This window comes from Bombina bombina, chromosome 3 (genome assembly GCF_027579735.1).
Source record: "Bombina bombina isolate aBomBom1 chromosome 3, aBomBom1.pri, whole genome shotgun sequence".
NCBI classification, from domain to species: domain Eukaryota; kingdom Metazoa; phylum Chordata; class Amphibia; order Anura; family Bombinatoridae; genus Bombina; species Bombina bombina.
In genome coordinates, this window is record NC_069501.1 from 550,937,171 (window position 1) to 550,944,988 (window position 7,818).

General features: G+C 37.4%; 1 long non-coding RNA gene across 1 annotated transcript in view; it reads left to right on the forward strand.

Annotated features, from left to right (window-relative positions):
• Window positions 1-3,425, forward strand: part of LOC128653653 (uncharacterized) — a 47,902-nt gene extending 44,477 nt beyond the window's left edge. The window contains exon 2 of the long non-coding RNA XR_008401378.1: window positions 3,108-3,425. This is a non-coding gene — a long non-coding RNA (uncharacterized LOC128653653). The remainder of the gene's footprint in view (window positions 1-3,107) is intronic.
• Window positions 3,426-7,818: the final 4,393 nt, after the last annotated feature.

Consider the following 7,818-nt stretch of genomic DNA (forward strand, 5'->3'; position numbering starts at 1 on the left):
TGTTATAACACTTTTTTGGTATTTGAACTTTTTTGAGAATAAAACAAAACAACAGTAGATGACAAGCATGTTTTCCCAAAACCAATAATTTCACTGCAGAATGAATCTGAGATGGACAGGAACCCATTACTCAAACCTGAACAACTAACCGTTCCACATAATAGCAGACATGTGCATGTGCAAAATATGTCACCATTAAAAAAGTAGAAAAAATATTGCAGATACCGCTTTATAATATAGAAATATCCAAATTAGGGCCAACACTTCCTGCAATAAATGGCACGGATCAGTGTGGTTGCGCTACATTGTGTGAAGGTTTGGCGTGTGTGGTGGGGCAGCTTTGGCTCCTCTAAATAGATTTGTAGAGATGACCTTAATTCCATGATAAGGGGTTTACAGTTTACACAGTCACCTACAGCGAGGAGACAGTAACTTTTTTAGACACCAGAGTCTTTAAAGAATGGAAAACATCTTACGTTTTGATCTCTATACAAAAAGGACACTTACAAAAATTACGTTGTTACAGTATAACAGTTTCACCTGAGAAAATTTAATAAATTCCCATACCCAAAAGTCAGCTCCTGAAGGGTAAAGAGAATTGTAAGCAGAGAAAAGGATAGTGAGCATAGGATGAAGGAAATGGCTAATACATTTCTGATATAGGGGTATCCCCCCAATCTCATTAAACAAAAAAATTGAAGGAAATAAGAAAAATCCCAGACCCAAGATGTAAAAAAGCTAACCAGGACCACAGAATAATGTTTTGTGTCACAGTACAGTCCCCTTAGTGGAGAGGTGTCAAAAATAATACGCAAAAATTGGCATGTTTAAGGGAATGTAATCAACATATTTCACATTTCAATGAACCTCCACTAATGGCCTATAGGAGGGTAAGGAAATATAAGAGATCAATTAGTAAGAACAGATATAGGACCAGAAAAGGTGTTGAGACAAACCCAAATAGGTACTAAACAAAAGGGGAGTTTTCCTTGTTTAAATTGCTTGAGTTGTAGTTCAATAATAAAAGGCCCTCATTTTTTTCACCCACATAGTGGGAAAAAATTGAGATTGATGGTTATTATACCTGTGAAACAACTCATGATTATATACCTAATTAAATGGTCCGTGTTCCCTTGTATACTTAGGAGAGACGACACAGGAAAGTAAGAGACCGTATGACACAGCATCGTTCCAATATAAGGCGAAAAAACATGGAAGCCCCTCTGTCCAGGCACTTCCTGGGAAAAAGAACATGGAATAAGCCAGTTGAGATGGCAAGTGAATTGAGCGATTAAAACACCCAGGAATGGCATGGACATAGAGACTTTGCTTAAAAGGAAAGAAATTGGTGGATCCATTAAAATTGGAAAACCGTGGCCCCTAAAGGTTTAAATAGAGATTTTGGATTTATCTTGCTATTTTTGATATATCTTATTTTAAGCTACAACTTAGATGGTAAAACCCATAAGTAGCATTACTGTTGTGTAAATTAATTGATATTACTTGCTTCACAGATTAATCAGTCATTACACAAGGAGAACACACAGATGTGGTGCCAGAGTACAACCTCAGGAGTGACTGGCGCAAAAAATGAATGTTTAAAATAGAAGCATGATAATTGACACAGTCACGAAACGTTGCTGTTTTATATGTCTGAATAAAGTATTATTGAGTATATACAGTGCTGTGGACATTTTACGTTAGCTGGCTTTATAATATAGAGATTGACAGGGATTGCACCAACACATGTAGTATCTGCTGCATGTATTGTTGGCTGCAGTGTTGTCACTCTTGTACAGTGACACAAAAAAGTAAGTAGAGGGATGCACTCAAACTGGAAAAACTTCTGTGCTTGTCCACAAGGTCACTGCCACTTATGGGTGTGCAGTCTATATTAGCTCATTATACCTTTCCACAGAAGAGAAATATCCTGCAGAATATCAATCTGTTCCTGCCAAAAAGACAGTCCAGCCCCTGAAATTACCAGGACAATTCTCCTCTGAACATGTGGAAAGCGAACAATTCCCTGGTGTATGTTTTGGCCCTCTCTACTCTAAGACACACTGTAAGATAAGTCAGTCACACCCTTTAACAAACTTAATGGGTGTGTATATTTAAAGGGGACAGTCCAACTTGTTCTTTTTTATATTGTTTAAAAAGAGTAGATGATGGGGCCGATTTATTACTGTGTGAGCGGACATGATACGATGTATCGTATCATGTCCGCTGCAAATCGATAAATGAAGACAGCATACGCCGTCAGCATTTATCATTGCACAAAGCAGTTCTGGTGAACCGCTTGTGCAATGCCGCCCCCTGCAGATTCGGGGCCCAATCAGCTGCTAGCAGGGGGTGTCCTTCAGCCCGATCGTATAGGGATCGAGCGGATTGATGTCCGCAGCCTCAGAGCAGGCGCGGACAAGTTATGGAGCAGCGGTCTTTAGACCCGCTGCTTCATAACTGTTGTTTACGGCGAGCCTGAAGGTTCGCAACGGGAAACTAGGGGACATCAAGCTCCATTCAGAGCTTGATAATTCGGCCCGATGTCATTACTACATGTCCAAAAAAAGCAGAGGGACCCTGACCCTGGATTAGTAGGGCGGGCAACAAATTTCTAGTGGCGGCCCTGATTAAAGATAGATATGAATAAGCTGCTACACAAATCAAATAATTACTGTGTTAAACTATTTTCAAATTTAAATGATAGGAAAGGCAGTAAAGGTAAATAATGACGTGCCACTGCATTGTTTTTTCATGGATAATTAAACATTTAGGAATTTGTGTTTTTATAATATAATCCATTTAAATGCAGGTGATAAATACACTGAATTAAAATATTATTGCCCTGAATGAATAAATGGGTTTTATTTCATCTAGCCCATTGTCTCCACGAGAATATTACAGTTTTCTTCATTCTCTAGAAGCACTAGTTGGATTTATACTTTTTATTGCACTATATTTTATTTCCACTGTTTATATGTATAATATATATATATATATATATTTATTTATATATATATATTTTTTATTTTTTTTAAATAAGATACAAACTAAAATATCTTCTTGAAGCTTTCAAAATAATTGAGTAAACTAAACTTTTATTTCAGGCCCTATGAACCACAGTCAGTTGACCAAGGGAGATAACCGAGCACAAGTTGGCACTGTTCCACCTTTTTCTTTTTCACCAATGAATCGCACCAATGTTCCATCGTGATGAACTGCAGCCAAGTCTAGGATGAGGCAACAGAAGTGTGCTTATAAAAGAGAAGTCGGGCCACCATCTGATCAGAGTTTTGTAAGATCTCATCTGAAGTATGTGCATCTGGAGGGCATCTGCACTTTAGATCCATGCACCCACCTGAGTTACCAAAGAAAACCAAAGCACTACTGTTTTTCAAATAAAGTTTAGCTCATATGAACAACAAGTAATTCTCTCCAGCTGTTTATTTTCCAACTGATATTTTGTTCAGGGAATTTATTTATTTATTTTGGCCCTTCTGGACAAATTTCTGAAGACGTCCATGATCTGAAGTCTCATATATCAAAATATATCTGACATAAAAGATTGCTTGATTATGCACCTGGGTCATTGATATGTTTATACAGATTTCCATTTCAGATCACCTTTTATACAACTAAACCAGTTTAGCTGCATCCAACAATGTATAAGTATACTCTGTACAGATGCAATGGTCCCTCTGCATCTGAAAAACCACAAGCAGCCTAAGGTTGCTACCCAACCGGTACTTTACCAACATGGCAGGTATTTTTAAGCTTCAGGTCAAAGTTGGAAATAAAGGTTATATATAGAAAAAATATTTCATGTTGAAACTTCTAAGTATGTTGTAATCTAATTATAAACCAATAATCATTTAAAATCAGTCACGGCATCCTTATTTATAGAAATGTATGCTAATAAACACAGCCGGTGTCCTGTCAGAATAAGCTACCCATCAGAAAAAGCTATCCTACCACTGAGCGATGCACTATTTTACATTACCCATAATTCCAAACCTGGTATCATAAATATTTCTGGAATGCTGTGATCTCAGACAGCACATGAAGAGTTGTAGGGTAGCAGCTTTTTCTGATGGTGTAGAAATTCTTCAAGCTATCCATCTGTGACTGTTGTTTACCCCGCATGGGAAGTTTTAGAGGTAGCTTTTCCTGACGGATATGTTAATTATAATAGCTCAACTGCACATGTAGCAACCAACGGGGTTTAACTGGGAGTTAATCAAATAATACCCAATGTGGATTATAAGTTTTTCACATGGCAATATTTATATATCAATGTTGTACAGATATATCTGTATATTTATTGATATATAAATATTGGCATGTGAAAAATTATAATCCATATTGGATATTATTTGATTACACCTAGTTTTGCTCCCTTTGCATGTGCACTCATCAATTTAACAAAGAAAAATATCCATAAAAAAAAGCCATCTTTGTGACTGTGCATGCGTTTTTGCAGTCACAAAGTCATAGTTTAAGGAATTTCTACACCATCAGAAAAAGCTACAATATTAACTTTACATGCGCTGTCTGAGGTCTCAGCATTCCAAACAGTGGGCGGTTCTACATAGGGGCCTACAGGGGCCAGTACCCCTATAAAAATGGTCCCTGCCCCCCCTGAGCTGCCCGGTATATCTATTAAAAAAAATGGACATAGCTTTTAACAGGATTCATAGTGTGTTTCAACTTTTTTATGTCGGGACCAGGCCGCATCCGGCTGTACCCAACCTAACCCAGCCCGGTGTTCCACTTCCACCCACAACCTCGGGCACCCCCTTCTAGCCCTGCTACTCAGCCTGGAGCAGGACTGAATCCGAACTACTAGTCTAGCAGGACAGCAGGCACTGCTTGCTTCCTGGATCTAAAGCGTGCTGTGAGACTGTCGTGTACGTCACGTGATCACGGAGCGTGACGTCACGTGATCACGAGCGTGGAGCTCACGTCAGCGAGAAGACCATCACTGTGAGGTATCAGTAAAACAGGGGTGACCTGGGTGAGTTAGCGTTTATGGATGGTATATCTGTGTGTATTTGTGTGTCCTATAGGGAATATATTACCTCATAAACAAATAAGCCTGCATCATTAAAATATTATGAATATATGAGCATTATACAGTCACCCTTTGAATAACATTCTGTGTTTAATTGTCTGCAGCAATGTTATAAGCCAGACTGATCCTCGCTTCTACCTACTGCAGATAAAACTAAACCAGCAATGAAATTAAGTTCACTAATTTTAAACATATAAGATGCATTTTTTATGTTTTTTATCTTTCATTTGTATTCTCATCCAAGAAGTTTTAGTTTGGACCCATTCCAATTAATGCTTTTCAGTTTTGTTGGTTTTTGTTGTGGGCTAGATATTGAACTAGGGGTGATTGTCCCCATGCTGGTTATATATTACTAGAAAATATTAATAATGTTTTAGGTTTATGTAATCTGCTCTCAATTTATTTCTATATATCACATACTATGTAAATAGTGGGATTTTATAATATGATTTCAAACAGGTTATTCCTTTATACCCTTATACCACTATTGTGAAGCCTGAAGGGGATTAGTATAACGTAATTACCTCCAGGTCTCTCTTGTATGCCCATAAAAAATATTCTGAAGGCTGCATGGGTGGGTATGCCCACAGACAAATTTTTTTATGCCCATAAAACATTCTAAAGACTGAAGAGCTGATTGAGGTGCTTGCCTACATGCTGTTCCTATGTTCGGAAGGCTCGATATGATGCTAGGGTTGCCAGCTGTCCAGTAAAATCTTTACAGAAATAATGGACAGTTAAATGTCCAGTATTTTAAACTGCATTTCGATAAATAATACATGTATTGAGTAAAGTAATCAACAGTATCTGCCCGTGCTAAGTAGTGAGGGATGGTTACTTGTGAAATGAAACTTATGCCTCTACGTTGTTTTTTTCTTCTAGTAGTTTGTTTCCATTTTTTAATGTGCCCCTCTGATTACACAATGACCCCACCTTGCCCTCCCCAGTAAAATGTGTCTGGACTGGCACTGATTCCAAATATATTGTGTTGCAGATTTGGAATGTGGTGATGTGAAATAGCGCAAGTGCTGTGGTAGGTAGCTTTTTCTGACAGGTAGCTTATTCTGACAGAAACACCAGTATTTTTTTTTTCAAAAAAATGCAGCAACCTTATAGCAGTCTCTGGTCCTTGTGTCTGCTTTTTGGGCACATAATCCGCATAAAGGGGTAGCTTGGGAATGCACTAGTCTGAGTCTGACATATGTATAAACAAATCTTATTTTAAACCAGACTTCTTGCAACTACATCAGTCACTGTGTATCTGAATATCCACAGGATATCCCTCAAATAAAAAGGAAAATATCAAAAATATTTATATTTTCCTTTCAGGTGGGTCTTTCTTTCTATATTTACATCCTCCTCCTCCCCCTCTGTTTACAACAATTGTACCTCCCCCTTACTACAAACTAACTAGCAGACAGCTAAACACATCAGGTGTAGTAGTAGTAGATTTTTTTTTCTGACCATTTTAAAAGCTATGTCTATTTCCACTCTCCCTGTACCATGTGCCAGCCAACATCCAATCACAAATGCATACACGTACCATGTAACAGCCACCAGCCAATCAAAAATGCATATACATTTATTTTGTGACTTCTTGCACATGTTCAGTAGGAGGCTGGTGACTCAAAAAGTTTAAATATAAAAAGACTGTGCATATTTTGTTAATGGAAGGTAAATTGGAAAGTTGTTTAAAATTGCATGCTCTATGTGAATAATGAAAGTGTCCCTTTAAAGTTGCACTGGGAGCTGCAAGTCTTGCTAGGGTCAGTAATGCAAAAAATAACATGCACTAACATATAAGAGTATGGCAAGTTTTTGCATTAGAATACATGAATAGTGTTGTTGCAACACATCTTAGTGCTTTCCTATATATAAATAAATACAATTCCCGTTATACATTACACCCTAAGGGACCTTGATGGTTTATTATGAATATTATTGAAAGGGTTACAAATAATCAATAACAAAATTCTCTAACGAACTAGAGCTTTCTATTAATCAAAACAAAAAAATGTATCCACACAGATGGTGCCTATAACTTGCACAGCAGCCCTGTTCAGCTCTGATCCAGGAGTGCATTGCTGGGATAACATATAGCTCTGTTCCACCATTAGTACAATAATGTGCATTAGAACATTGTATTATTGTTCTTTGTGTCCCTTTAAAACATGGCTACCCAAACTACAGCCTTCAGGTCACAAACAGTCCACACTTTTCATTAGCTATATCTCTAGTTTGTAATTTTAAATAGTGTATTAAATTTAATTAAATACATTAATAGTAACTAATTTCCCATTTAATGATGAACTAAAAATGTGATTATAATTTCATCTTATTTTGCAAGGTAAGTGTTACATAATGTTGTCCCTAGCAGGTCCCACTGTTAGAGACTAGCCCTCTATTTAATCAAGTTTGAGCTCCCTTGATTTAAAAAAAGACATGTAGTCTCTATTTATTGAGTTGGTACAAGATCCTTAGCAGGCTTATTAAAGGTACACTAAACCCAATTATTTTTTTTCATTATTCAGATGGAGCATGAGATCTTTCTAATGTACTCCTATTATCAATTTCTCTTTGTTCTCAAGCTATCTTGATTTGAAAAAGCAGTACTGTAAGCTTTAGAGCCGGACCATTTTTTGTTCAGCACATGGGTACGCACTTGCTGATTTGTGGCCAAATGTAGCAAACCAATCAGCAAGTGCTACCCAGGTGCTGAACTAAAAATGGGCCGGCTCCTAACCTTT